This window comes from Stomoxys calcitrans, chromosome 1 (genome assembly GCF_963082655.1).
Source record: "Stomoxys calcitrans chromosome 1, idStoCalc2.1, whole genome shotgun sequence".
NCBI classification, from domain to species: domain Eukaryota; kingdom Metazoa; phylum Arthropoda; class Insecta; order Diptera; family Muscidae; genus Stomoxys; species Stomoxys calcitrans.
The window spans coordinates 134042896-134070621 of NC_081552.1; the positions used below are offsets into that span (position 1 = coordinate 134042896).

At 40.1% G+C, this 27726-nt stretch overlaps 1 protein-coding gene and 2 long non-coding RNA genes across 3 annotated transcripts in view; 1 reads left to right on the plus strand and 2 right to left on the minus strand.

Annotated features, from left to right (window-relative positions):
- Positions 1-27726, plus strand: part of LOC106092641 (kinesin light chain) — a 220157-nt gene that overhangs the window by 47111 nt on the left and 145320 nt on the right. The gene's annotated exons all lie outside the window — the stretch shown is intronic.
- Positions 1940-10768, minus strand: LOC131994350 (uncharacterized). Its single transcript, XR_009396651.1, has 6 exons — positions 10695-10768; positions 9085-10012; positions 3849-3938; positions 3639-3760; positions 3114-3570; positions 1940-2617 (listed from the first exon to the last, which is right to left on the minus strand). It is a non-coding gene; the product is annotated as an uncharacterized LOC131994350 (long non-coding RNA).
- On the minus strand, positions 11535-12311 carry LOC131994352 (uncharacterized). Its single transcript, XR_009396653.1, has 3 exons — positions 12194-12311; positions 11976-12111; positions 11535-11912 (listed from the first exon to the last, which is right to left on the minus strand). It is a non-coding gene; the product is annotated as an uncharacterized LOC131994352 (long non-coding RNA).

The following is a 27726-nucleotide window of genomic DNA, read 5'->3' on the forward strand; positions in this document are numbered from 1 at the left end:
CAATAAGGGTGTTTGGATAAATTTTTGAGCCAAACTACCATTGAATCATAATTTATTTCCGGTCATTTAAATTATTGATTTGCCGCATATGAAACCCGCATTAACCATTTCCACATTAAAAACCTACAAAGGTAAATTAAGTTTTGTTTTTTTTTTGCTTTGCTCCAATTCTAATAAGAGGTCGTGTGTTTCCCTCAGGTTTCTAACTCTCTTTGGTCGATTTGGTTTCTCTTTTGAGGCGAACGAAGTCCCTGGCTTGACTTGGAGTACCATTGCATCCCATTTACACGGAACCCATCAGTCTGTTACTCAGCGTCGTGAAATTAACTCGTTCCTACTCCCCGCGTTTGTGTCCGTGATCAGGGGAGTGGAGAGGAAGTATTCGGGGACTGCGGCGAAGCCCTGACCGCCTTTGTGTGCTATATAACCCCAAACAAAAAAATAATAGTGTGTTCCTGCTCATATTCGCTGCCTTAAAAGTGACCTATTTTATAGTGCGAATTAGAAAAAAAAGATCGTTGCTTTGATAGCCTGAAAACTGTAAGAACCTGAAAAAGAAAGAAATTGATTTTTTTTTTCAAGCAGAAGTCTGCTTTGCATGCATGAAAATCTCATGATATTTGTTCGTATGTGTTGTTTGATTTTGAACCGCTTCCATTTATATTCATTTTTTTTTTAAATCGGTTCTTTGGAGAAAAAGTAACATTTTTAACAACTTTATAGTGTCTCTAAAATTTATTTAGTTTCCAAAATTTTAAAGGGTAAAAATTACGCAAGTGTCTTCGACCACTGGATATATTTAAAAAATTTAGAAAAAAGTGAAACACTAATAAAGAAAAAGAAAATCATATTAAAACATTCCACCCAAAGACTACAACAACAAGTCACATAAAAGAGACAATAAATAAAACAACCAACAAATCTAGTAAGTTATAAGAACATCCACCAGTGTTGGGAAGTGCAAATAGCCCTGCCCCGCATACCCCTGCTGAAAGGCCTTTCATCGTGGGATCTAAACGACAAGTAAGTGGTTTCTTTACTCTTTTGTTTTGTTGTTGTTGTTGCTTTATTTGAAAACACCACTTGCTGTCATTAATGCTGTGGCTGCATGGACTAGTTGTGCCAATCATTTGAGCAGACCGTTAGAATATTGAAGAGCAGTGGTGGTTTCAATGAAGATTCTCTTTTATTTTCAATAAATTCAAAATATATTTCTTTGGTCACAAATTCAGCTGCAATAAATTTCAAATAGATCAAAATAATTAGAACATTTTATAAATCCTGGTAAAAGGACTCGAAAATAACATTCACGTAGGCGTTCAAGGGTTTTTTTTCCTTTTGTGTATGCCTTGTTATTTTCTCTTTACAGCTTTAGAGGCATTGAAACATATAGCGAGCTCTTGGCTGCAGTTTAATATGCTCACTTGTTTTTGAATGGTGGTCCCTTACTCTCAGTACATAAATGCATAGCCGTACAAACGTGAATGTTGTTTTTGTTGTTTTCCCTATGGTAAACCAGTTGATGTGACCAAAAGAATCGTTTTACTTTTTCATTTGTTGTTGTAATTATTGCATTGGGTTTTATGTTTTGAAACTATGACACAATTTTAAGCAGCAAATAAGACCAAACAGAGAATAACACTAATACATTTGCAATTTCACCTGTCCGTCCGGAAACAGGTCATTGAACTTCGATCATTTTGCTTTGCGTTTTTTTTTTTATTTTGCTTTTGCTTTCTTATGCATATTGAACATATGCGCATTAACATTTTTGTTTAACATTTCAGTCGATCGTAACAGACACCTACGAACAAACCTCTGTCACTGTTAATCATTTCGTTTTAAATTTTAGCCATATAGTTAACAACAGCAGTTAGGCAAATTATTTTGATTTGTTTGTTTTTTTATCTTTTTTTGGTTTTTTTATTATTATCTTTTGTATATATATATATATAAGGGTTTAAAAAAAAAATGTTTGTGAATTTAAAATGAATATGTTTGTTTTTGAATTAATATCGGTTACAATGTCGAATAAAATCATGAAATCGATAGATATGTGGTAAGCAATTTCTTTATGTTTGATTCCTGAAGGCACCGCAGTAGCGTAGAGGGGAGGTTTTGGTTATGGGTTACCAGGGATATATTGGTGGATACCAGGTAACATGGATGGGTGGGCATAGACTTTTCAGGTTGTTACAACTATAACCTGAATACAATAGGCTCTGCGAAATCGACTTTCTTCTTTCTCTTTTCTACTTCTTGCGTTACTATTTCGTCCCCATCTTAGCTTAACTTGCACGCTTTATAGACAATTCTTTTTAAAGTTTTATGGTAGCGTTTTCGAGCTTGACAATGGCAAGATCCCATACCCACCGACGAGCAATAAGGCCGAGCCGAATAAGCGTGCCAATGCCAACTTGTCTGCTCATTGACTTGATCAACATGTACTGGCTTTTCAAGAAATTGAAATTGGCCGTTGTATGCTACACGGTTTCCTTTATTATTGCTTTTAGCAGTTGCATCTGTATCTGGCAGCCGCAGAGGCTGCCACCAGGATCACAATAACCGGGGACTTCATTGGCATTAATCCGGAACAGTCGCCATTAGAACCAGGAACCTGAAAAACACAAGATTGAGAAATTTAATTTGAAAGCCTTAAATTTTGTTTGAAAATTATTTTGCTAAGTTTGATCCAAATTTTTGATTTTGCGCTAAAGTAAATATTTCACGAAAAAATTTTTAGTTTTGATAACTTGCATTTTAATTTCTTAACTACCTTTTTCGGTCATTACAAGCTTTGTTATAAATGTCAAAATTGAGAGTATCAGGGAGGTTGTGACCTCCAAATAAAGCAGTGCCGAATTTTGTACGAATGTTAGAATGAAATATTTTTGGTTTTTTTTTCTTTCCCATGAAGGGATAGGAGACTAAAAAAAAGGGGAAGGAATGGTGTAATGAACAGGTGAGTGAGCTTTTGGGGCACTCAGATTTAGTGGGCCACGGAAGTACCATGGTTTGGGGAGGGTTAGGCCGAGGCATGCCATGGAAGACCGGCATGTCAGCGAACCGATAAAGACATTTTCCTGTGTGTTTAATTTCAAGTGTTTACGTACCCGCTGTATTTGTCCATCCACAAGCTGGTTGATTTTAGTTTTTTTTGTCCCTCCTTTTTGGCAATAGGTGTTGGCAAAGAACCGCGCCCCATCCACTGAGCCACACCCGGAGCTCAACCGCCAGCAGCCAGCGCCCGCCAGCATCAATTGCCACTTCAGAGAAAAGGTGGAGCGACCTCCTATGGGGGTACGTGACAAAGAAAATGGCGCCCAACGTGGGGCCTGAGAGATCAGGCTTACCACGTCATTATAGTTTCAATCGTTTCATGTTTGTTTCATATTTTCCGCCCACGTAAGCCCCGGTGATGGGTTATTGGAAGCTGAAGCCGTGAGTCTCATGGAGGAATTCATGAAACTTACATGGATACAATTGTAGCAGTGTATTTTTCTAATCCATGAAGGAGGCGTAAGTCACGGCTTAACGGGATCCAAGTTCTGATGGTCGTTTGCGACGTTTCTAGGGAGAGAAGAATGCATTAATATAAAATAGTTTTAGATTCAATAGCCCAAATTGTATTTGCCTACCTGTCCGTCCGTTTTCCTTCTTGTTGTTATAGATGTCCTTCAGTGACCTTTGGTTTCTCGTTAAGGGGGCAAATTCAATCCCATTATTACCTTTTGTTTTATTAATGTTAGCGGAACGTAACCTTGGAAAGAAAAGAGAAGAAATTAAGTTATTTTGGAGGACATTCAATTTCTACTTTATTTGTCTTTATTGGTTTGCTTTGTAGTCACCTGTTTGTAAATTACACCATTCACATTCCTTTCCTTGTATTTAGGCATAGCATATCAGTTTAAACTGTAGGATTTATGTGCGTGTTTTTTCTGAAAATATAAAAGATATATTATTTTTTTTCAGTCATTATTAATCAATAAACTAAATGGTAAGAACTAGGGCAAATAGCTACGAAGAGGGGGATTAGGTCCCATCTGTTCTAACATGGCAGCAACAGCAACAACAAACACAACGACAACGATGCTAACAACCACAACGACCACAGCAGGAGCCAGCACAACCGCAACAATGATAGTGCCCGCTAATATAGAGTCATCGCCAGTTTCAAGCCCAGCACAGTCAGTCGTTGGTGCGTCAATCTCAGCAATAAACGATACATCTCCAGAGACCCCAAATTTTGGCAGTATAACCGCGCAAAATATATACAGAGACATCCGGCAAAATGGACCGCAAGCGAATAATGTAGCCACCGACAGATTGACCCAAGGTACCGACAACCATTTAGAGGATGTAATTGATTCGGCTATTGGCTTAGGTCAAATAGATCTTATACGGATACTGGACGAGGGGATCAGAAGATTGGTGCCACAACTAGTCCAGGAAAGTTTGACGAATGGCGCTGTACAATCATCGCATCAAAATCCGCCGGTGTTCAATCCACCACCACAAGATCCCACATCCATGCCAAATGCACGCGTGTTTCCATACACAGAGCGAGCACGACAAGTACCTCTGGAAACAATAATGCCACAGAGCAACCATAGCTACCAGCCACAAATTTCTAATTTGTTACCGCAGCAGTCGGCGAGTCACAGACAGCCCAGACAGTACCACAACGGGAATGACCAGACATGGCGACTGTCACCACAATCAGGTGCTGCACCAGTACCATACCCACATCTTTCTACTGCGTCAAGAAGCCATATTCGAAAAGTGGACATGGAAAAATGGAAGCTGAAATTTGATGGCACATCCAAATCCATTACAGCTGAAGATTTCATATTTAGATTGGAGCAATTGAAAGCAGACCATGAATACGATGAAGACGAGGTGCTAGTAAAATTCCCGCAACTTCTAGAGGGACCAGCAGAGGACTGGTACTGGATGCAACGACGATTGGGGCGAGTTCATAGCTTTGAGGCGCTAAAAGAGGCATTCCTGTCTCAGTTCAGGAAATTTGAGAGTGATTTCGACGTGCAGCGGCGTATGATGGATAGAAGACAAGGTCCACAGGAGCCTTTCGAAGATTTCTATAATGCGATGCTGCGTTTGCGACACCAGCAACGAGAGCCAATGAGCGAAAACATGCTGGTGGAGATGATGAAAGATAACTAGAAACCGGATTTGGCAGCTTTGGTGTTCCCAATTCGCATTTATGGCCTCCAATACTTCCGTGAAGAATGCAGAATGCCGAAACAATGTTGGCAAATCAAAGGCAAGCAAACCAGGGATATAGGCAGCAGTTTGCTCCACGAGTCCATGCCATCGAGGCGGATGAGCCACAAGAATTTGAAGTGGAGGCAATTTCAATACAAGCAAACTATGTGTGCTGAAATTGCAAAGAAAGAGGACACGGATTCATGGACTGCCCTTCGACAACACGAAAGCTGTTCTGTTATGGTTGTGGTTTGGAGAACGTAGTCAAGCCAAATTGTCCCAAGTGTAAGGGAAACATCCAGACGGGCTCGGTGAGCGTTAGAGCTAGGATATTTAGTGAAGTAAGTGAAGTTAATGAATTAAACAAATATAATGAGAAGAATGAATTGTATGATAATAGTGTATTAAATAAGGTTTTAGATATAGGTAAGGTAAGTCAGCTAATCTCTACTGAGTCGAAACAGACCCTAAACAATTGGAAGAGACATCTGCGAATCAAAAGAGCTAGAGAGCGGTATAGGTCTAGAAGGAAACTCAGGCAGGAGATAGCCTCATCTACCTTATATGAAGGAGAAGACACTCGTCTTTACTTGCGAGTGAAAATTGGAAATGAAGAGGTAGAGGGGTTGTTAGATAGTGGCGCAACAGTCACCGTCTTAGGCAAAGGCTGCCTAGAGTTAGTTGAGAGGGCGCAGATACCAATTTTTGAGTTTTCGGCACAAGTCGGCACAGCAGACGGGACACCGCACAAGGTTGTAGGACGTATTCGGGCCCCAGTGAAACTTGGTAAAATGGAAAGTGAGGTAACCTTTTTCTTAGTCCCCACTTTAAGTAAAGAACTATACCTTGGGGTCGATTTCATGAAACGTTATAAATTGCTAGCCAGTGTTGAAAGTTTGTCGTTGGAGGAGGAGGCAGAAGACGACCCTATTGACCCATCCAATTATTAATTGAACAGTGATCAGAGGGGGAGATTAGACGAGGTCATATCTCAGTTTCCGTCTTTCGAGATAAGGGGATTGGACAGCACATCCTTAGAGACACACACTATTAACACGGCAGATGCAATACCAGTAAAGCAACGTCATTACCCTGTATCTCCAGCAGTGCAAAGCCTAATGTATGCAGAGCTGGATATAATGCTTGACATAAGGGTCATTGAGCCCAGTGAGAGCCCCTGGAATAACCCAGTGACATTAGTCCGGAAAGGCACAAAAAATAGATTATGCCTGGATGCTCGAAAGCTCAATTCCATTACTGTCAAGGATGCCTATCCGCTCCCAAACATTGAGAGCCTTCTCAGCCGGCTAGGGGATACGCATTTCATATCGAGTGTGGATCTGAAAGATGCTTTCTGGCAGATACCACTCGAGATGGAGAGCAGGGAGACAACGGCCTTTATTGTACCAGGAAGACCCCTATACCAGTTCACCGTAATGCCCTTTGGGTTGTGTAACGCAGCCCAGAGGATGTGCCGGTTAATGGATAAGTTGATTCCTGCGCATCTCCGTGAAAGAGTGTTTGTTTATTTGGATGACCTGCTCATAGTGGCCCCAGATTTTGAAACACATCTCGACCTTTTGAGACAAGTGGCAAAGGCCTTAAACTCGGCTGGTCTAACAATTAACATGGCAAAGTCAAATTTCTGTTTTAAAGAGCTACGATACCTCGGGTATATAGTTGGTGAGGGAAGAGTAAAGCCTGATCCTGACAAGGTTTCTGCGATAGTGGGGTACGAATACCCAAAGAATGTCAAACAACTTAGGCGTTTCACAGGTATGACAGGCTGGTATCGCTGTTTTATTGCCGATTATGCGACCATCGCAGCACCAATTTTCGCCACATTAAAGAAAGGGCGTGGTTTTGAGTTTGGTGATGAAGCCAAAATAGTGTTCGAACGGCTAAAGGAGGCATTAACCCGTAGTCCAGTCTTAAGACACACCGATTTCCGGAAACATTTTTACATCCAGTGTGTTGCATCCGACGTTGGTATTGGTGGTGTCCTATTTCAAAAAGACGATTAAGGAGGCGAGCATCCGATAGCGTTCATGTCGCAGAAGTTGTCCCCAGCGCAGAAAAATTACTCCGTTACCGAAAGGGAGTGCCTAGCCGTGGTGATGGCAATAAAAAAGTTTCGCCCTTATATAGAGCTGATGCCGTTTACGGTCATCACAGACCATTCATCACTTAAGTGGTTGGTGAGCAACAAAGAGCTGAGCGGTCGTCTGGCAAGATGGAGTCTTTTACTGCAGGGGCACAACTTCGAAATAGAACACCGCCTGGGTAGTCAAAACGTGGTACCTGACGCGCTTTCGCGATATAATCTTGATGAATTGGATTTTCCATTTTTTAGTCTAGTAGACCTCAATGCGGCAAAGTTTAAGGAAGAGGAGTACCTTGAGAAGATCAAAGTCGTGGAGGCTAACCAGAAGGATTTGCCAGACTTAAGAGTCATTGATGGCTATCTCTACAAACGGACAATACCAGTGACGGTGGACCTTCCTTAAGAGGATTCAGTATGGAAACTATGGGTACCGGAATCGCTCACGGCATCTGCTATAGATAAAGCTCATTGTCCCAGCACAGCAGCGCACGGCGGTTTTCACAAGACACTGTTTAGGTTGAAAGAATATTACTACTGGCCTAATATGAGTGCTCAGATCAGACTTTTCGTTCAGAAGTGCCAAGTGTGCAAAGAGGCTAAGCCGAATAATCAGCCAATGCGTCAGCCGATGGGGGCAATGCTAGAAATCAGTCGTCCTTTTCAGAAAATATACACTGATTTTTTGGGCCCTAATATACGCTCTAAGGCAGGAAACTGTTACATTTTTATTGTCTTAGACCACCTGACCAAATATGTGTTATTGAAACCAATGGAAAAGGCAACCGCTCGAAATGTTATTAGATTTCTTGAGTAAGAAGTTTTCCACAAATTTGGTGTGCCCGAAACGATTTTATCCGACAATGGGAAACAATTTACTGGGAGAGATTTCGCGGCGTTTATAGAGGCTTACGGTGTAGGCCATATGAAAACGGGACTCTATTCACCTCAAGCTAACGCATCAGAACGAGTTAATCAATCTATATTGGCGGCCATTCGTTCATACTTGCAGGAGGATTAAAGGGATTGGGACCAAAACTTGCCTGCAATCGAGTGCACAGTGCATTCTTCAATAGGCATGACACCTTATGTTGCTCTTTTTGGAACCAGTATGATTACGCACGGCAGCGTTTATAGGCTGGCTAGACTCGTTGAAAGACCCAGAGTTTAGTGCTTTACCAAAATCGAACCATTTGGAATTAGTGAGGGAAGAGGTCGGGAAAAGGTTACAGAAGAATTACCGCGATAGGGCTAGCAAATACAACATTCGTGCCAGAAGAGTCAGGTTTTCCCAGGTCAAGAGGTTTATCGACGTAACCATCAATTGAGCGACTTCGGTAGAAATATCAACGCAAAATTCAACAAGAAATACATAAAGTGTCGAATAGTTAAAGCAGTCGGAAAGTGCTTATATGAGATTGAAGATCTAAAAGGGAAATCATTGGGCGTTTACCATGCTAAGGACCTAAAGCAGTAAATATATTCTAGCTACCAATGTGTCCGATAAAGCAAATTGCTAATTTTACCCATGGACATTCCACTAAGGAACTGGGGCAGACTTCTCACATATCAGTGAGTGTAGTCCGATTCAAGTTTAAACTCGATGATAAGAGGCTTTTCTTTGTATAGCCGAGTCTGAACTGCGTGCCGCAGTGCGACACCTCTTTGAAGAGAAGTTTTAAATAGCATAGTACCTCACAAATGTAGGCCTCGGCGCTCCGATAAAAAGTTAATAAAAATTGAAATCAGTGACTTACCGTTTTAGCTATAAGTTGGATTCCATCACATGGGCCCAAGGTCCATAGGTATTAGCCAGTAGTGTAAGAAGCTATAGGATAAGAGAAAAATGAATTAGGATTTGGATTATCTTTTGAATTTATAGTAATGGATACTTAGCTTTAGTTTTAGGAGACACATAATTTTTGGATCCAGTCTTGAAGTTGTTTTTGTTGCCTTGAGCTGCTATGTATGCTAAGCCGTTTATTTGCAGCTGTTTTAAATTGCTTCCATAAGAGTCGTCTTGCAATGAATATCCCATCGTCGGCAAGCGGTGAAGAATGTGTGTGTGTAGGATGATTATATATACCTAGAGGTTTGGGACTTTATACTTACCGTTCGACTTACCTGAGTTATCCGTCGGGGACTGAGAGCGACGAAACTCGTGGTCTTACGCAGCCGCGAGTGCGGGGCCGCCAGGAGTGTTCCAGTGGTGTAATGTGCACAGGGGTTAGAACGGGGTAGTGCCATTTCTCTCTGCCTATCTGGGGTACCTCGACCGCCGGAGAGCTCGCTGTGAACCTCGCAATGTGTGACCCGTCTTTCTATCACTATGGCATCTTGGACATGGAGCGCGAGTTGCGGCGGAAGGCGTTTTGTCCGGACGAGAGATTGTCATCTCTCGATGCCGACCCCAGGATATCACTCAACCACGGTAGAGCCTCATATCAACCTCGCAATGGGTGACCCGTCTTTCTATCACTATGGCATCTTGGACATGGAGCGAGGGATGCCGTGGTGAGTGCAAGTAGTGACTGAGAGGAGTAAAAAAGAATACGCCGTGGCGTATTATTTATTTGACACTTACCAGTTCATCTGCCCTGGGCACATTATGTCGCTGGTCCACGTCTGGTATGGTCAGTGCTCTCAAGCGGAGCGGCCGATGCGAGTTTGATGTCGGTGCAGCATCTGGAAAGAGAACCAAGAAGAAAGTTTGTTTAGTCAAAATGCATTGTTTTGTTTTGCTAAAATTATTTATTATTTTAAGATTTTCTTTTGGTTTGATGTTTTTAAATTTTTTTTGAGGAATTTTTGTTTTTATTTTTGAAATTTAGAATTTTGAGGAATTTTTGCTTTTGAATCTCATTTTATTTTTATCTTTGGGAGCTTCGTAGTTTTTTAGATTCTTCTTTTTTTTTGTTATTTAAAATTTTTCTGATTTAAATTAGCGGCTTGTTATTTTCACTTATTTGACTAAATGAAAATAGACTTTATATTTTATTTATATTGTTTTTTTTTTAACATTTTTAACTTTGGTGTTTGTATTTTCACTGCAATAATTATTTTATTTCACATTAATTTCACGGCCGGCAAATAATTTTTTCTTTGTATTTTTATTTTTTAATTTGCAATTAATTTTTACCGCGTTTTGTTAAACAAAAACAATTATTTAAGTTTTTTTTTTGTTTAGTAATTCGTTCATTCATTTTATACACACACACACGTAAAGTTTACCGCACTTTTTTTGGTTTTTTTTTTTTGACGCACCTTGTAATTTTTTATTCAAAGCATTTATATTATATGCTTATTTTATTATATGCATATTTTATTTTTTTGTTTCACAATATTTATTTTTACAACTTTTACTTACCTTTAATTAATTGCTTATTCAGCATATTTTTTTCCGTCCGTCCGCTTTATTGATATGAAGTTAATTTGATCAAGGTATGTCTAAGGAAGGTATAACTGGTTAATCGAGTACCGGGTAGGTACTACTCGACTCAAGGTATACTTGTAGCGCAAGGTATATTTATTGAGGAAGAATTACATTTTCTTAAGGGGCCTGCACCCGCTGAAGTAGGTTTGACTAAAGGTACGTTCACACGTTTTGACACTATACACTGCGAGAAAATTGTTTTTCCCTCCCATCCTATGACAGTGATGTCTAAAGGATGGTTGGGTTTGTAGCGTGTCACCATATGTCTGATTGGAGTAAGGCGACATCTGGTTTTGAACAGTCACGTTTTTTATGGCAACTAGGGAATACAACCCTGCGCTACCACCATATGTTACCTCCACATACAAATGTGACCACTACAACGACACTTCAGAGAAACATGTATTTTTTGTTTTTGCTATTTTGGAAATGCAAATTTCATGATGGTTCCAAGTTCTTTTTCGATTGGGTTTTGGCAGCAAACGGAGGTGGAGCCATCAGTAAATATAAAAAAATTAAACACAAATGAATTAACAAAAGAAAAATTTTATGTGTTTATTGAGCGGTGTCACAAAATAAACAAAGTTGTGAAAACTAAAGAAATAATTTAAAACAAATGTAAAGTTTTGGTGAACATCTTAAAGCTATAGAAAAAGTTACAAATATAAGGCAAAATTCTAAAAACAATATATATATATATATATATATATATATATATATATATATATATATATATATATATATATGAAAATTTTACACTGATTTAAAAGAACTTGAAAAATAAAAGAATAAAAGAAATAGAAAAGTAAAAAAAGTAAAGTTGTAAAAAACCTGTAAAAGAAAAAGAAACATTTAGTAAAGAAGAAAACACTGAAAAGAAATAGAAAAAAATCAATCCTACAATGTAAAGTTTAAAGCTAAAAAACAAAAAGCGAAAGCCAAGACTCCTCCGCCTCCACTGCCACAACATAAAATACTTCAGCTGCTGCAATTGGCATATCCACAACCCCTGTTGCTACTCCACCGAGGGACCTAGACGCTGTCGCATACCCCAGTGTCCATAAGGTAGTCCAAAAAGTTTCTCCGACTATAAACAGATAGGCATACAGAAGGTTGACTCTCGACGGATTTATTTTGTTAAAAAAGTTTTTTCTGTAAAAAAAGAGAAAAAAGGAAATAAGTTAGGGACAACATCGAGCTTTTTTTATTACTTACCCTTTGGTTGGGTTCTATAGAGTAACCTAAGGATGAGCTCATAGTTAGGTTAGGTAGTGGATAGTAGAGGATATTTCCTTGCCCATCAGCCAATGTCGACCTTACGGTGCTGAGAAAGCAGCACATCAGAAAACCCCTAGAAAATAATAAAAGAAAAAAAACCCTTTTTTAGACAAGAACTGACTGCGACATATACACTTAAACACGACAATACTTACCAACAATACTACGACAATACTTACGGACGGACGGACAAACCTAAAACGGACGGAGAACCTAAAAGGGACCCTATTGGCCGCAGAGGCTGCCACCAGGATCACAATAACCGGGGACTCCATTGGCGTTAATCCGGAACAGTCGCCATTAGAACCAGGAACCTGAAAAACACAAGATTGAGAAATTTAATTTGAAAGCCTTAAATTTTGTTTGAAAATTATTTTGCTAAGTTTGATCCAAATTTTTGATTTTGCGCTAAAGTAAATATTTCACGAAAAATTTGTTAGTTTTGATAACTTGCATTACAAGCTTTGTTATAAATGTCAAAATTGAGAGTATCAGGGAGGTTGTGACCTCCAAATAAAACAGTGCCGAATTTTGTACGAATGTTAGAATGAAATATTTTTGTTTTTTTTTCTTTCCCATGAAGGGATAGGAGACTAAAGAAAGGGGAAGGAATGGTGTAATGAACAGGTGAGTAAGCTTTTGGGGTACTCCGATTTAGTGGGCCACGGAAGTACCATGGTTTGGGGAGGGTTAGGCCGAGGCATGCCATGGAAGACCGGCATGTCAGCGAACCGATAAAGACGTATGTTTACGTACCCGCTGTATTTGTCCATCCACAAGCTGGTTGATTTTATTTTTTTTTTTGGCAATAGGTGTTGGCAAAGAACAGCGCCCCATCCACTGAGCCACAGCCGGAGCTCAACCGCCAGCAGCCAGCGCCCGCCAGCATCAATTGCCACTCCAGAGAAAAGGTGGAGCGACCTCCTACGAGGGTACGTGACAAGATCCAATCAAATATTTTTTGCGAACGTTATTGCTTAACAATACGAATTGAAATTGACAAGTATAAATTTCGAGATCATTGAGAAAAATTCGATTAAACTGTATATGATTTCTTACAGCAATGGCGAATCCAATTGATGAGTTATCGTAGACGAAATTATACCCTTTTAGTTTTATTTTCTTTTATTTTCGACTGGCATCAACAAGATTACGTTGTAAGTAACAAAATTTAGGGGCCTATGGTCCATAATTATTTCTTACTTTATTAAATAAGCGCAAAAAATCGGATTTGGCCTCTGATTTGGACATGCTTGAATATTCAGAGAGGAATATGTTCACCTCTTGTTCCGATGTTATTTCCTCTGGTTCTAGAAACAGTGAAGCTAGTTTCAAAAAATGTTCAATTACGGGAGGCTTGTGTTGCTGGAAATTGTTCTGCAGTGAAGAACCAGATTGAAAAAGATTTGAGAATGTTTGCCCTGGCATTCTCATGGACAGTCCCACAGATCTATTTACGTTGGCCCTAGCCTGGGGCTTTTCCTCCATCGCCTTTGCAATTCTTTGCTGACGAGCTGCAGCGTACTTTTTGTAAGTACGCTGCAGCCAATTTGTTGGATGACCTGCCTCACCACAACTATTACAAAAGGGATTCTCGGAATCCTCCGTCGTCCGTTCGCACTCATCTGGGCCGTAATTTTTATCGCATTTCGCACATCTATAAGCAGAATTGCAGTTCTTCGATATGTGCCCCCTGCGCTGGCATCTATTGCATTGGATATCAGACTCTTTTTTTCGGCTTTTCCCATGTAACAGTTTGATTTTGCAGCCCCCTAATGGCAGAGATGTCAGAGGTATTTTTCCCTGGCAACAAGGAAACTAAAAAAGGCCAGTATAATTGTTTCTGGATGTCTTATATGTCACTACATTCGCAACGGTGTCTGGAATCTTTTCGTCTAATTCAGCTTTAATTGTTTCAGTGTTTGCAGTTAGCCCTTTTAAAACAAACGAAACTTGTTTCATTTCTTTCGGTGTGAAGGAATATGAGTGTACGCCTTTATTTCGCAAAATAGCCATTATTGTGACATGAACAGATGGGTCAGTGAAACAAATTTTGCTTTTAGTTTTATTTATATTCTTTACCTTGAAAGAAACAGCACCAATTGTATCCCTCAAGGAGTCAACAAGGGATTTAACATTAACATTATAAATAAATATCGGTGGGCACCATTTTGGTTTTGCGCCACCATTGTTGTTTTTACTACTGGTGGCTTGTGTGGCTTGATTTACAGGAACAGAGGCGAAATTTACTTGAGTTAGGACAACAAGTATACCAAATGGGTTATCGTCAGTCTGCTTGTGTTTCTTCAATCTTTTTCCAAGTTCAGGACTTTCCAAATCCCTCATATCAACAGTGGTTTCAAGCCGTTGTCTTTTATTGGCATTTGATGATGTTTGTGCTGCTGTATTGTTGGTAGACACTGCCCTCGGTTGATGCTGAGAACCTCTTCCTCAACGACATCGAAGTCCATTTCATGAGGAATTTCAACAGGCATCTTGCTTGCAAAAATTGCATGTGCAATGTCTGTAAATTTATTGTTTTATTTGAAAATTTATGAATTTATTTATTTGTTTATCTTTGCAAAAATGCACGTCTGAATGAGTTCAGTGTTGCTTACTTTTTTTCCTGTGTGGCTAGTATTTTGCAAAAACCTCGCAGATAGTATGCCCCAGAGGTTTTCAACGTGAATGAATCAGGATCAATTGGGTGCCGCACGTTTCTTGATCTAAAATATGTATTTTTCAACCATTCAACATGGAGGCATCATTGTTTTGTGGGAAAATCCACGTAGTTCGTCAGCAAATTCAATTATCTTTTTTAGGAGGTCTTTAGATGGAAAAAAATGTTTGTATCATTCCAAGGGTTTCAAATGCACCAAATACCATAAAGCTGGAGTTAAATGCCACGAGCAGCACTTATTCGTTCTTTGGGTTGAGTTACATAGCATGTGGCAGACGCTAGATGCTTTGTTCAATAATTAGCTGTTTTTATTGCTGTTTAAGTTATGTTCAAAAAGTTAAAGTGAGCAAAATGAGTTTAATAAAATCGGTTTGTATGATTATAAATGGGAATAAAAGACGACTATTGGCACGAGAGTTGTTTTTGCAAAGGGGCATATGCGGATACTTTCCAACTTCTTTTCAAACGTTAAAAAATGACCCAGATGAATTCCTAATGACCATAAGGATGAGTCCGAAGGTTTTTGATATTTTAAACAAAATGTTGGGAGCCAACTTGGAAAAAATTCTGCGAGAGCTATACCGCTCAGCGGTAGACTTTTGTTAACTTTGATGTAAGTATAGGGCTGTGCAAAATGTACATGGACTCATTTTTCTTTTCATTAATTGTGTAGTTACTTACCCCACGGATCTTCACAACAATATCTGTCATTAACATTTAAAATGGCAGATTCAACGATTCGAAATTTTGTCTTAGAGATCTGCGAAGTTATATGGAACGAACTGAAGAAAACATACCTGCCAATACCAGACGTAACAGGATGGGGAAAAATAGCCGATAATTTAAAAAACGTGTGGCATTTGCCAAACTGCGTTGGAGAGACGGAAAGCTCGCTTTCATTACATGTCCAAAAAACTTAGAGTCGGAATACTATAACTATAAAGGGAAGTTACATACAAAGAACAACATACAGTGATATAAAACTGACAAAATCTAAAAAAAATATGTCGCGTGAGAACGAGTAGAGACGTCTCTATGGAATTTGCCAAATTTCAAGACCCTAGGTTGTCCGGTCGCCTTTTGGCAGGTATCTAAATTTTGTCACCATGGTATTTCGTAAATTTGTTGGAGCTGCCAAATATTCGATTTCCAAAATTCACTCAAAAAATCTGTATAGTACACTACACCACCGAGTCTACATACTACTTTAAATACATAGGACCTACGTCAGAATATAGTCAGAATTTTTTGCCTACATATTTAAATATGGTGAACCTTGTTAGCTTTTCTTACGATAGGGCCTTGAATTTGTGGCTTCTACAGCCTTTAAAGGTCATAATGGAAGAAAGGTATATATGGGAGCTATATCTAAATCTATATCGATTTTGACGAAATTTTGCAAATGTCTAATAAAACACCCCATGCTGAATTTCGTACAGATCGGACCAAAATTGTGGCTTCTACAGCCTTAAAAGTCCATATCGGAAGAAAGAAATATATGTGAGCTATATTAAAATATAAACCGAATTCGAAGAAATTCTTCACACATATTGGGACGTCAAATAAAACGTCTCATGCAACATTTTGTAAAGTTGGGACCAAAACTGTAGCTACTTCGGCTTCAAAAGTTCATATTGGATACAAGTTGGTGTCAATTCTACGGCGCTCAAACCATTTTTATAGCTACAAAGACTGTTTGCTCCATTTTACCTAACTCCTTCTTCAAGTCTTCTACACGTAGATCGGCGAATTTCATTGCAAAATTTTATTTCGTAATTTCACTTTAGGCACCAGTTGTTAAGTTTTTACTATAGGCGTTTTACTTCCAATTGGAACACAGTTCGTTTGCAATTACTTTACTTCATATAGATTTATTGATCTATTTATTTGCCTTACAACTCACTAACTGCTGTTTGCTGATACGTTTACAATACGCGCTTTCAGATAAAACTGACTGGTGTTGCGTTACGCCACTATCTTATATACCTCCTGCTGGCCACAATCTGGTAACTTCGCGATAAGTCCCCTCTTGATCTCTGCTTAAGCTCACCAGCGTTGACAAACACACATACATAACATGATCCTTGACAGGCAAACACATACACTTACATCTACCCCCGACATAAGTGGGTTACTATCTGCCCATAATTGTCTGTTTCTAGGGGACTTTAATGCGCATCACACGTCATGGCATTCTCCCCTAGGTAACGACCAGCGTGGCGTAGCCTTGGCAGAGCAGATTGAAAGCTCCACGTTTTGCACGGTGAATGAGGATGCCCCTACTAGGATTACGAGGAGGTGCAGCAGCTCGCCAGACATCTCCATTGCATCTCCTGATCTCCTGAGTGACGTATCCTGGCAAGCCGTCATCTCATTGGGATCATACCACCTCCCCATAATTCTAACCCTCGACCGACCACCCGACTTCATAACCTCTGAGCGCCGGACGTTTATCAATCATAAGAAGGCCGATTGGCCTGGCTTCAGAGAGTATACCAATCGCCGCTTCAGTGAACTACCACCCCCTCTGATGTACTAGTGGCCGAGAGGAAATTCCGAGACATCATTAACGCAGCAGCCGCTCGCTTTATACCAGCCGATCGAATACCACAAGCGCGGCGCAAGCAGTGGTACTCGCAGACGAGCGTAATGGGATTCGTTGTATGGACCCCGCTAACCCCAGAATCAGCGATCTGAATCTGGAAATAAACTGGGTAGTCAACGAACATAAGCGGATTTTGTGGCTGGAACACTTGGAGCAATGTAACTCAGGCACTGGTGTAGGCAAACTGTGGTCTACTGTTAAGTCACTCTTGAACCCCGGTAGACGGGATGACAGGACCTCAGTCACTTTTGGCGAAATAGCCGTGATTGATCCGAAGAGATGCGCCTGGTTGTTCAACCGTCAATTTATTGTGCATCCCGAGGGAGACAGGGCAAGGAGGAGAGCCATTCGCCGTATTAGTGGTCTCCGAACTGATGAACAGTCATCACAATTTACCGTGGGCGAAGTTACGAATGTCATCCATGGCGCCAAATCATCTAAGGCGTTGGGCCCGACGAATCTCTATATTGTTGTTGAAGAATCTGGATTCACCTGGAGTTGAGTACCTTACTACTGTCCTCAACCTGTCTTTGAACACTCTTATAGTTCCCGATGTCTGTAAAATGGGCAGAGTGATTCTGCTACTGAAGCCTGGAAAAGACCCGAGTTTGGGGGAGTCGTACCGATCTCCCTTCTCTCACCAGTGGCAAAGACTCTTGAGGCATTACTCCTCCCAAGCCTCGTAGGAGAATTTCCATTCGCTGAGTATCAACATGGATTTCGAAAACTGCACAGCACAACAACAGCTTTGCATGCCATCACCACTGGACCTATCGAAGGCATTCGACACGGTCAGCCATGTCAAATTATTCGAGGATATCGCCAACACGTCCCTCCAGTCAGGCTTGAAACGCTGGGTCGCGAATTATCTGTGTGGTTGCCAGTCATTTTGTGGTATTTAGGAATAAGAAGTCGAAGCACCGTAGAGTGAAACAGGGAGTTCCCCAAGGCGGTGTGATATCCCCGGCATTGTTTAACCTCTACCTATCCACCATTCCACCCTATTCAGACGGCATGTCGTGTCATATGCGGACGATTGTACGATCATGGCATCAGGCTCCCCAACCATTGATGACATCTGCGATAGGTTGAACGTTTACCTCAAACAACTTGGCTCGTATTCGCTGCAAGGAATCTGAAGATATCTGCCACCAAATCTTTAGTTACATTGTTCACTACAAATACGCGTGAGGTGAATAATACTCCGATCTACACGATCTAGAGCGTGAGGTTCAGCGCTACAAGAGAGAACCTCTTGATCAAGCGGCTTATCAAGCAGGTCTAAACAATATTCATGGCGACACGTTAGCAGATGCGGCAAATGGCTACCGGGTGAATGTAATCCTTGGAGAACGACCGCCTCCCATTGCCCCTGAAGAAATTGACCTCCCCCGGCAAACCAGAGTAGTTCTGGCTCAATTACGTTCCGGCATATGCAGCCGTCTCAACTCCTACAGAGCAAGGATTGATGCAAGATGTATGTCCCGATTGTAACCAGTGACCGCACGATACACGTCACCTGTTTAACTGCCCGACCAGACCTACTCGACTCAGACCCAGATCCCTGTGGACGCACCCCATCTTATTCGCAGAGGTCCTGGGTCTTGACACTCAACAGAATCAAGTAGACAAAAGATAGAACACAATAAACTGCAACAACAACAACAACTTACACCTATTGGACAAGAATGGGGTGGAGCCAAACGAAAGCAGTACAACAGACATTGTTTCGAATAAGAGAATAACGACAATAAACAGGAAAAAACTTCTAGGGAATACTATAAGCAATGTGTGATTACGTATAAGAACACCGTTACTATTTGAAATTTTAAATAATGGAAATTAAACTAAAGGGACATTAACTATACATTAGCGAAAATTTAATGAAAATGTTATATATCCAGTACAACAAAGTTCTGGATATATTTGCTGCGTTTTATTTAGTACTATTCAGTGCTAATCAGGATTAACCGTTTCTTATTATCGGTTATTCCATGTAATCGATAACTTACCAGTACAATTTTGCACTGATATTTACCCGGAACATTTGACTTGCACTGCATAGCACTAAAAAAACGTGCAGGCTTAAGCCTTGTACTGATTTCGAGTTTTCAACCGGAACAATTGTCAAAATGCTCTTTAAAAGACTTTTGCGAAATGACTACGAACTTTTTCAAATAATCAGTTCTATGTACGTTTCACGAAATGATTTTACCATTTTGATAGCAAAACATTGTCAAATTTTGTAGGTTTTAAATAAGCGATGCCCAGCCCTTTACGGTAGCCTTGAAGGCAAGTACGGGTATTCGCATCGCTTTTCTGTGTTTAGTGTTAAAACTGGTTTTAATTGATTAAACGCTTGGAAATTATAAAAAAGTAATTCCAAAACGTGATTTATTACATATTGAGGGAATTAAATAGAGTATAGACACATTTCCATTTTGGGAATCGCTGATTTAAATGAACATGTATATTACATGCAGCGAACAGAGACAATCATCTGTTTACAAAAGTAGTTAATGAAAGACGCTGCATCGTTCAGCATTCTATGTCACTCTCATACGGGACTCACCATACGGGACATCCACAGCACAAAGCTCCCTCCCCGAGAAGATAAACTCCTGGTCGCCATTGAAGAAAGACTCGCCCGGCACACAGTCCGTCGCGTCACCAATGTCACGTCGCCGCCCCATGCCATCGACTTTCGCAGAATAAACGGATGTCCTAATTCTGAAGAGCGCCATGTCCCTGACTCCCTCAGTCAGAAGGCAGTCCTCAACGCTACGCCCTCCACTTACAAGTGCTAATCACTCCTCGCGGTACTTCGCCCTCCGTGAGAATTACGTTAAACAAGGCTTTTGGACGGTTTTCGTTTCGTAGTCCTAAGGGCATTGGCGGAGTCGGAGTTTGGTTAAGGCTCTATCACACTACATGATTGTGTCTTATGACATATCATTTTTATGTATCATTGTTATTTCATTATGTGTGTCAAAATTTGCCAATTTACATACGATCCATCATTTTTGCTATCACAGTAGTATGTTATTTTTGTATGACATAACCTAAAAAATGTGAGCAAAACCCGATTTTTTATGGCTACAAATTGTTTAAGTTGTGAGAAAGCTGTTTAAATTATAAAATTGTGAAAATAAATTTATTCGGGGTTGCTTTCATTCAACTGACAACAAAAACAGCAGATTTCTTTGTTTTTGTCAGAAGGAATATAGCACCGCTCTAATCGATAAAAAATAACAGTGATTTTCATGTATTATTTTCATTCCTATCACACTATGTATGCAACTTTAGCAATAGCAAAATTTGACGTGCCATTATACAAGAACATGTTGTGTGATGGCACCTTTAGCAGTTCAACTTCGGCCTGAGGTCGGAGAAAAAAAAAAAAAAAACGAACGGTGAAGGGTTTCTTGTGGACCAAGTCACAATCGGAACACACATCCCGTACGTTGGCATCAACCAGTTGAGTAGTTATTGAAGTGGCTGCATTTGCCGGAACGCAATTGAGCCAGAACTGCCCTAGTTTACCGGGGGAAGTCAATTTCTTCAAGTGCAATGTAGTCTAAGAACTCTATCCACTTATTTATATTTAAATCTTTCTAACTTTATCAAATGCGAATTGGGCGCATTGTAGAATCAAAATATTCCAATTTGCAGAAAAATTAGTTTTTGCTTTGTTGACAGTCATACATAGATAAAGAATTTGAACTTCGCACACAGACTGGTTGGTGCCGCTTGTGAATATAGACAAAAGAGAATTATCTAAGAACATGCCGTAGACAGAATTTTGCTCTCAATGGCATGCAGTTTGCATTTTCTTAATATACATTATTTGCTTTCCCATAAAGGAATACATATACAAAGTTTGCCCATTAACTTTCCACTGAGAAACAAACTTCTCACATATCAATGAGTGCAGTCCAATTCAAGTTCTAAGCTCAATGATAAGGTGCCTCCTTTTTAAAGCCGAGTCCGAACGGCGTGCAGCAGTGTGACACCTCTTTGGAGAGAATTTTTTACACGGCATAGTACCTCACAAATGTTGCCAGCATTAGGAAGCGAAAACCACCGCTGAAGATTTATTCTGATGGTCTCGTCTGGATTCGAACTCACGCGTGCATCGTCGTAGGAGGACATGCTAAGCTCTGCGCTACGGTGACCTGCTTCCCTTGAAGGAAACTATAGCATAATGCACGTATATAGGGTTTCGCCAGTCGTAGCTTCCAATATGTGTGTATTTCTTTGTTTTATTTTTTGTTTTTCTGTACATTTGATTTTTTTTTTAATTTTTTCAGCTTGCTTTGAAGAAAAATATAAAAATTAACGACAACTATAACCTTGACATCTGATGTCAAAATTTTCAGAAAATTTTCCGAGCGCAAAATCCTCTTTGGTCAAACGATTTAATAATGATGTTAACATACAATTTTTTACAACCAAAACAACGCTTTATACGCCAAATAAAATAGTTTGGTAACAACTAAACAAATAAATGCAACAGTGTTGTTGCAAAAGTTTAGATTTCACATAATTTAATTAATATTCAATACCGCTGGATATCTATTGACAACTACACAATTTTTTCATCCCCTGGACTAGTTAAATTTTATTCACCACACTCAAACGTCAAATTTTTACTAACCCATCAAATTTGCAATCAACTGGCACAGCACTGTTATGATTTTCAAATACGCCCCAGCTAAGGCCCAGTATGCACCTCAAGTTAAATTTTCGGTAGCAAACACATGGTGACAAAAAACTATGCATTTGTTTGGCCAATCTGTCACACTTTTTTGCTGATAAAGTACGCTTTTATCACAATTAAGATTTCCATTGTAAAAAATTGCATCCTGTTACACAAAGCAAACCGAAACTTTCGTCTAGGATATGTCCACGCATTTCTTATTGCAACTGTACTGCAATTCTGAAACTTATAACAAAATTTGTCCACAAAAAATTGTTTTTTTTTTTTTTTTGTTGTATCTCCTTCGAGGCGAGCTCAATGAAGAAAATTTTCTTGCAAATGGAAAATGAAAGCAAGAGATCGCAACACACACCAACCACTATGGGACGCGTTTCGTAATTTGGCTTAAAATAAATCATCAGCCATATTAGTTGTGAAGACTTCAAGGGCCGTACGTTGGTATGTTGTACTTATACCGAATTTATTGCGAAAACGTCTCTTTGGTATAAATACCTCATTAACCACGCTCGAAAACCCTGTATATTAGCTGCACTGTTTTCCAATGCATTTGTTTTTTTATGTAATGGCATATCTTTTGTCTATACAAATTACACTACTCCCATGGCATACACAAGATTCTGTGCACATGTTGAAATTTGTATTGATGGCTTTGGACGCTAGACAACGGCAACGGCAATGGCTCTCGCTTTTGCTTTGTGTGCTTAGGTTCGAATCCCAGCCGGGCTCTGCTGAATTTTTTTCATTTTCACTCCATATAAAAAAACAAACAGAAAATTTTGCCAAAATTAGTTCGTTTCGTCATAACTTGTTTTTTATCTAGGGAAAATTTACATTTCGGGACTTCCATTGAGAGCACAACCACAGTCGCTGTGCAACAAGTCATTTTCTTACGCAAAATAAAACTTCTAACTGTAACTCAGTGTTTGTTAGTGTTAGTGATGTTGCTCACATGCATTTACTCTGGGTGGAAAAAAAAAGTGTTTGTGCATAAATAAGAAAGTAATTTCTAAATATAAATAAATATACTCGAAAGAAATATATATATATCTTTCACAACAAGCAACTCAACCAATCTCTACGAAATAATGAGGTCTGTGAAAGAATGTGTTGTGCTTTTGGTCTTTCAATTACAACAACAATATTTGGATATAAGTGGAAGATGCTGACAAAGGCTTTTGGAAAGTTCTGCTTATTTAACTTAAACAGTGAAAATGCTGCAAAATCTAACTATTTTTACAAGTAAATGTTGCATTTGTCTCTTTTTAAATTGTTTTGAGTTTTATTATTTATTAATTGAGGTGTAGATTTTGGTTGAAATTTACAACAACATGCATGAATTTCAGTACGACCATCACATTTGAGTGTACACATGCACGTAAGCAGCTGGTGAATTTTTTGATGACAGATTAATATTCATATGTAAATGAAAAAATTTTGGCCAAAGAAACCCAAAAAAGAATCAAATGTGGTAACTTTGTCAATCCACCGAAAGAACGCTTTTCGGAAAATTTTCGCAAAAAAGAACGCAGTCCCAGCCTTAAAGGCCAAACATAATGTTTTCAGTCATTGTTGAGACAGCAACGAATGAACTTGCGCATAGTTGTACGCATCCTTTTTGTGTTTTTGTTTTAAAAGCAATGTTTTTTCTGATTTACCGCTAGGTCAGGAAGGAATGAATAATAATTGTCATTCAAAGAGAGAACTGTAAAATCTATGGAGAGTAATTCTCTTTGTGCACCACTGATTTATCCATCCGCTAGACTCGTAAAAAACTCAATTGTTGAGTTTTTTTGTTGTTGGTCTATTGACTTTACCTTGTATAATTTTACCTACGACGTCTGTTTGCGAATAAAGTACGCAATTAAACTTTGGCGTAACGCGTTAAATTCATTTTGGTCTTCATACTAGGGATGTTTTCGCATCCAGTCATTTCTTTTATCGATTAGTCATATATATTGTTTGTCATCGGTAATTGGATTCATCTTTATTCTCTTGGAATAAAATTGTAAAAAATAAGTACTATCCTAGTTAAAAGCTATTTTTGAAGGTCTGCTTTGAGCTGCTCATTATAAATCTGAATTAGAAATTACTTGTAAGTATCGTATTTTTTAAGTTCTTGGTGAGTCACAGCAGTGTTCATTGTGAAGATTTTGTAACTCGCATCTGTTGATATAGTTAGTCTGTTGGGTTGATCCAGTAAGGTAAATTGTTTAGCCAATTAAAAACACCACACCAGTCCACAATATATATGTTAATATCTCTGGAGGTGTAGTAAAGCGATTTTGGTTTCAACATTTTATTTCAGTGCTGGGAACACTAACACATGTGCATATTTCCATGGGCTTATACCCTACAAACACTTTGGAGTGAATTTCATACTACTCAGCTGAATTGACACTTTTTAGGTACTTCAGAAAGATAGTTTGTAGACCTTTCACGATTTAAAACAACAAAATATATTACTATAGTCATTCATTCATGGACCCCCTAGGGTCCAAAACCCCCCTTGGGAGGAAGTAGTCCAACCTGGGTAATATGGGTATCATATAAAAGGTATTGATTAATAGATTACGAAAAACAAAGGTCCAAAATTTTGACTCAGGCCTTGGCCCGAGGGATTGCCCCATAGGGGATCCACGGGCCCGAGCTCCCAAAAAGGGACTTCACATTCGGATTCCTGGGGTCAAAATTATTTATATTTTTTTGACAACTACCCCGTAAAAATAGTTTTGCCCCTTTAGGTGGGCTAGCTCGTTCCGGTCCAAAGGACCGATATTCCCAGGAACACGTCGGAGCTGAAACGACTGGTGGCGAAAGCAAAACAGATAGGAAAGGAGGTACTAAAAGGGTGTGGTCCGAACTCTCACCACATTTCGTGGGGTAGTACCAACAATAATATGCGCTGCCAAGCCCTGGCAGAGTTCTTGAATACTACCGACCTAACTTAATATTAGTAACACCGCTACCTTTGTTAACAGGATAAGGGAGGGGGTATTACATGAAGGTTTTGCACCAAAAAATATTTATAGCCTTTTCCAGAGTCAATTTACTAAAGAATGCAATTTTGAAACCACCTTTGTTTGCCCGATATGGGTATTTGGGAGGTTTAGTAAAAAAAATTCGGGTAGCTTTTATTTTTTGGTTTTTAGAGACAGTTTTATCTGCAAAATTCGAAATGTTCGTTTTCAAGAAATTTAAAATCAGACCACAAAGGAAGACTTGAATAAATGCCTTCAAATTGCATGTATGTGCATATACTCGTTAACACCTCAGCTATAACCATTCAAAATATCAAAGAGTCACCTTTACCCGTTCCTAAACGGCAGATTTTATACGATTCTATCTCACTGTGTGCTTGTTTATTTTTTAACTTAGGTCAAATTAAAACTAATTTCGGCCAGTTTCTCTATAACATAGTATTTCATCGATACCCAACTGCTACGTTATAGAGAAGTTCGACTGTACTTCACTTTCTATCATAACGCAACACCAATCATCATTTCGAGTGAAAATTTACTTACGAACGTGTTTGGGGAAGAATGTCATTACGCCTACTGAAATAAAATCCAATTTAGATCCACTGTATGATCTGGATAACTATTGTATAATAAGTAGAAATAAAGTTTAGATTGCACAAAACAAAGCCGTTATACTATTATGACAATTATCCCGGCACGGGAGAGCTATGAGCACCACACAGGCCGGGACATTGAGGTTCGATGTGTGTGGTGGTCATTGCTATCACGAGAAGCATAGCTGCGAGCCACCGGGCACGTCCACAGGTTGCGGATAGTAGAATGCTCCATACGAAGTACCTGCAACGGCAGTCGTGGACAATCGTCGGTATCGAGTGGAGAGTCTCAGTGAGAAGTTGGGCGGCACCGGCTCTTGCACAAATACTGAGTGCCTATGATGCTCGATATGGCAAGGCGGGCTATTGGCGCCTTTAAACAACCAATAGCCATCCTGTTCCCGCGGGGATCGGTCCTTTGGACCGAATCGAGCTTGGTCACCTACAGAAGCTTGACGAGGATCGCCACCTCCACTTAAATATGTAAGATATTTAAATTTTTTTCTATATGGGAGGCATCCATAGCATTATTTTATTTTGTACGCCCTTCATTAAGTTTTCTATATCAAAGGAAGGTAAAGGTCCATCTCTGTATCTACTAAGCAGAATTGTCACAACTGTCATTGGTACCAACAGATGATTTTAACAAGCTTCTCTTACCCTCTCTTTATGTTACATTCTCTAAATAAATAAATAGTGTTAAAAATGTCTAAGTCTAAGCAACTCACCGCTTTCGTGGATATCCGTACATCTCCATATCTGGTTGTTGGTGTAGCAGTGTGTCGGCAGTCCTTGCAGATGAAGGACTTCGAGTCAATACGGTACAAACAACCGGCTGCCATCAGATTGTCCCTATCCATATCTGTTTATGTGCATTAGCGTCACTTCCCACAATGAAACTTTTTTTGCCTGCAGAAGCTGCCTCAACCAGCAACTGAAGGCTTGAAGGCGGCATCTTTGAATAGTTTGATATATATGAGGGATAGCCAGCCAGTAATGAGACTTACTAAGTGCTATCCCATGGCAGCTGATTGTACGCACCGGATTGACCCGATGGAATCCCCATCGGTAAGGGATGCCGCCTCAGTGTACGTGTTCGTCTTTTTTCGTCATGGGAGAGGCACATCCCGGTGTGCCTTCTCCGCACGCTTCTGGTCCGTGCCGGGATTGAAAAGAACCCCGGACCATGGTTCTTTTCGGTTTGCCAGAACCGCCTTCATCATCGGTCGGTGTCGGTGAGGTGTAACCGGTGCATGGAGTACATTTCCGTTCCTGCTCTGGCCTAACTTCACTACGGGAGTATAGTCATACTGGCTATGTCGCAAGGTGCTGTGCGAACATAGCCAGCAGGGGGTCACAAGCGTCGCGTCGTCCCCTTCGGCGTCCTCGTCGTCGGACTATGTGACCCCCCCGACCTCTCCCGTACGGCAATTTATGCAACGACAGCACCCTAGCCCTACTATTGCCAGACCAGTGCCGGGAAGTGTATCGTTCTTGCAGTTAAACTGCAACGGACTGCGTGGCAAGATCGATGAGATCGTCGACTTTATGAGTCGGAAGAGCATATCGGTCGCAGCGATCCAGGAGACAAAGCTGACCAACACCTGCACCTTGCACAGTTGTCACGGTTACAATGTGCTACGTAAGGATCGCTCAAGGAATGGAGGTGGGGGATTGGCCTTCGTTATACACCATTCCGTGCAGTATAGACCTATCTCGCCTGCGCTTGACGATAGTGACCCATACATGGAATGTATGGGGGTAGCAGTCAGGTCTGGTCTGCCGAGATAGAGATATACAATACAACGTGTATATACCGCCGGTTGGTAGCTGTGTCCCGATTAATGGCCAGGCTTACAACCCCGACATAAGTGGATTGCTATCTGGCCATAATCGTCTGGTTCTGGGGGATTTTAATGCGCATCACACGTCATGGCATTCTCCCCTAGGTAACGACCAGCGTGGCATAGCTTTGGCAGAGCAGATAGATAGCTCCACGTTTTGGACGGTGAATGAGAATGTCCCCACTAGGATTACGAGGAGTTGCAGCAGCTCGCCAGACATCTCAATTGCATCCCCTGATCTCCTGAGTGACGTATCCTGGCAAGCCGT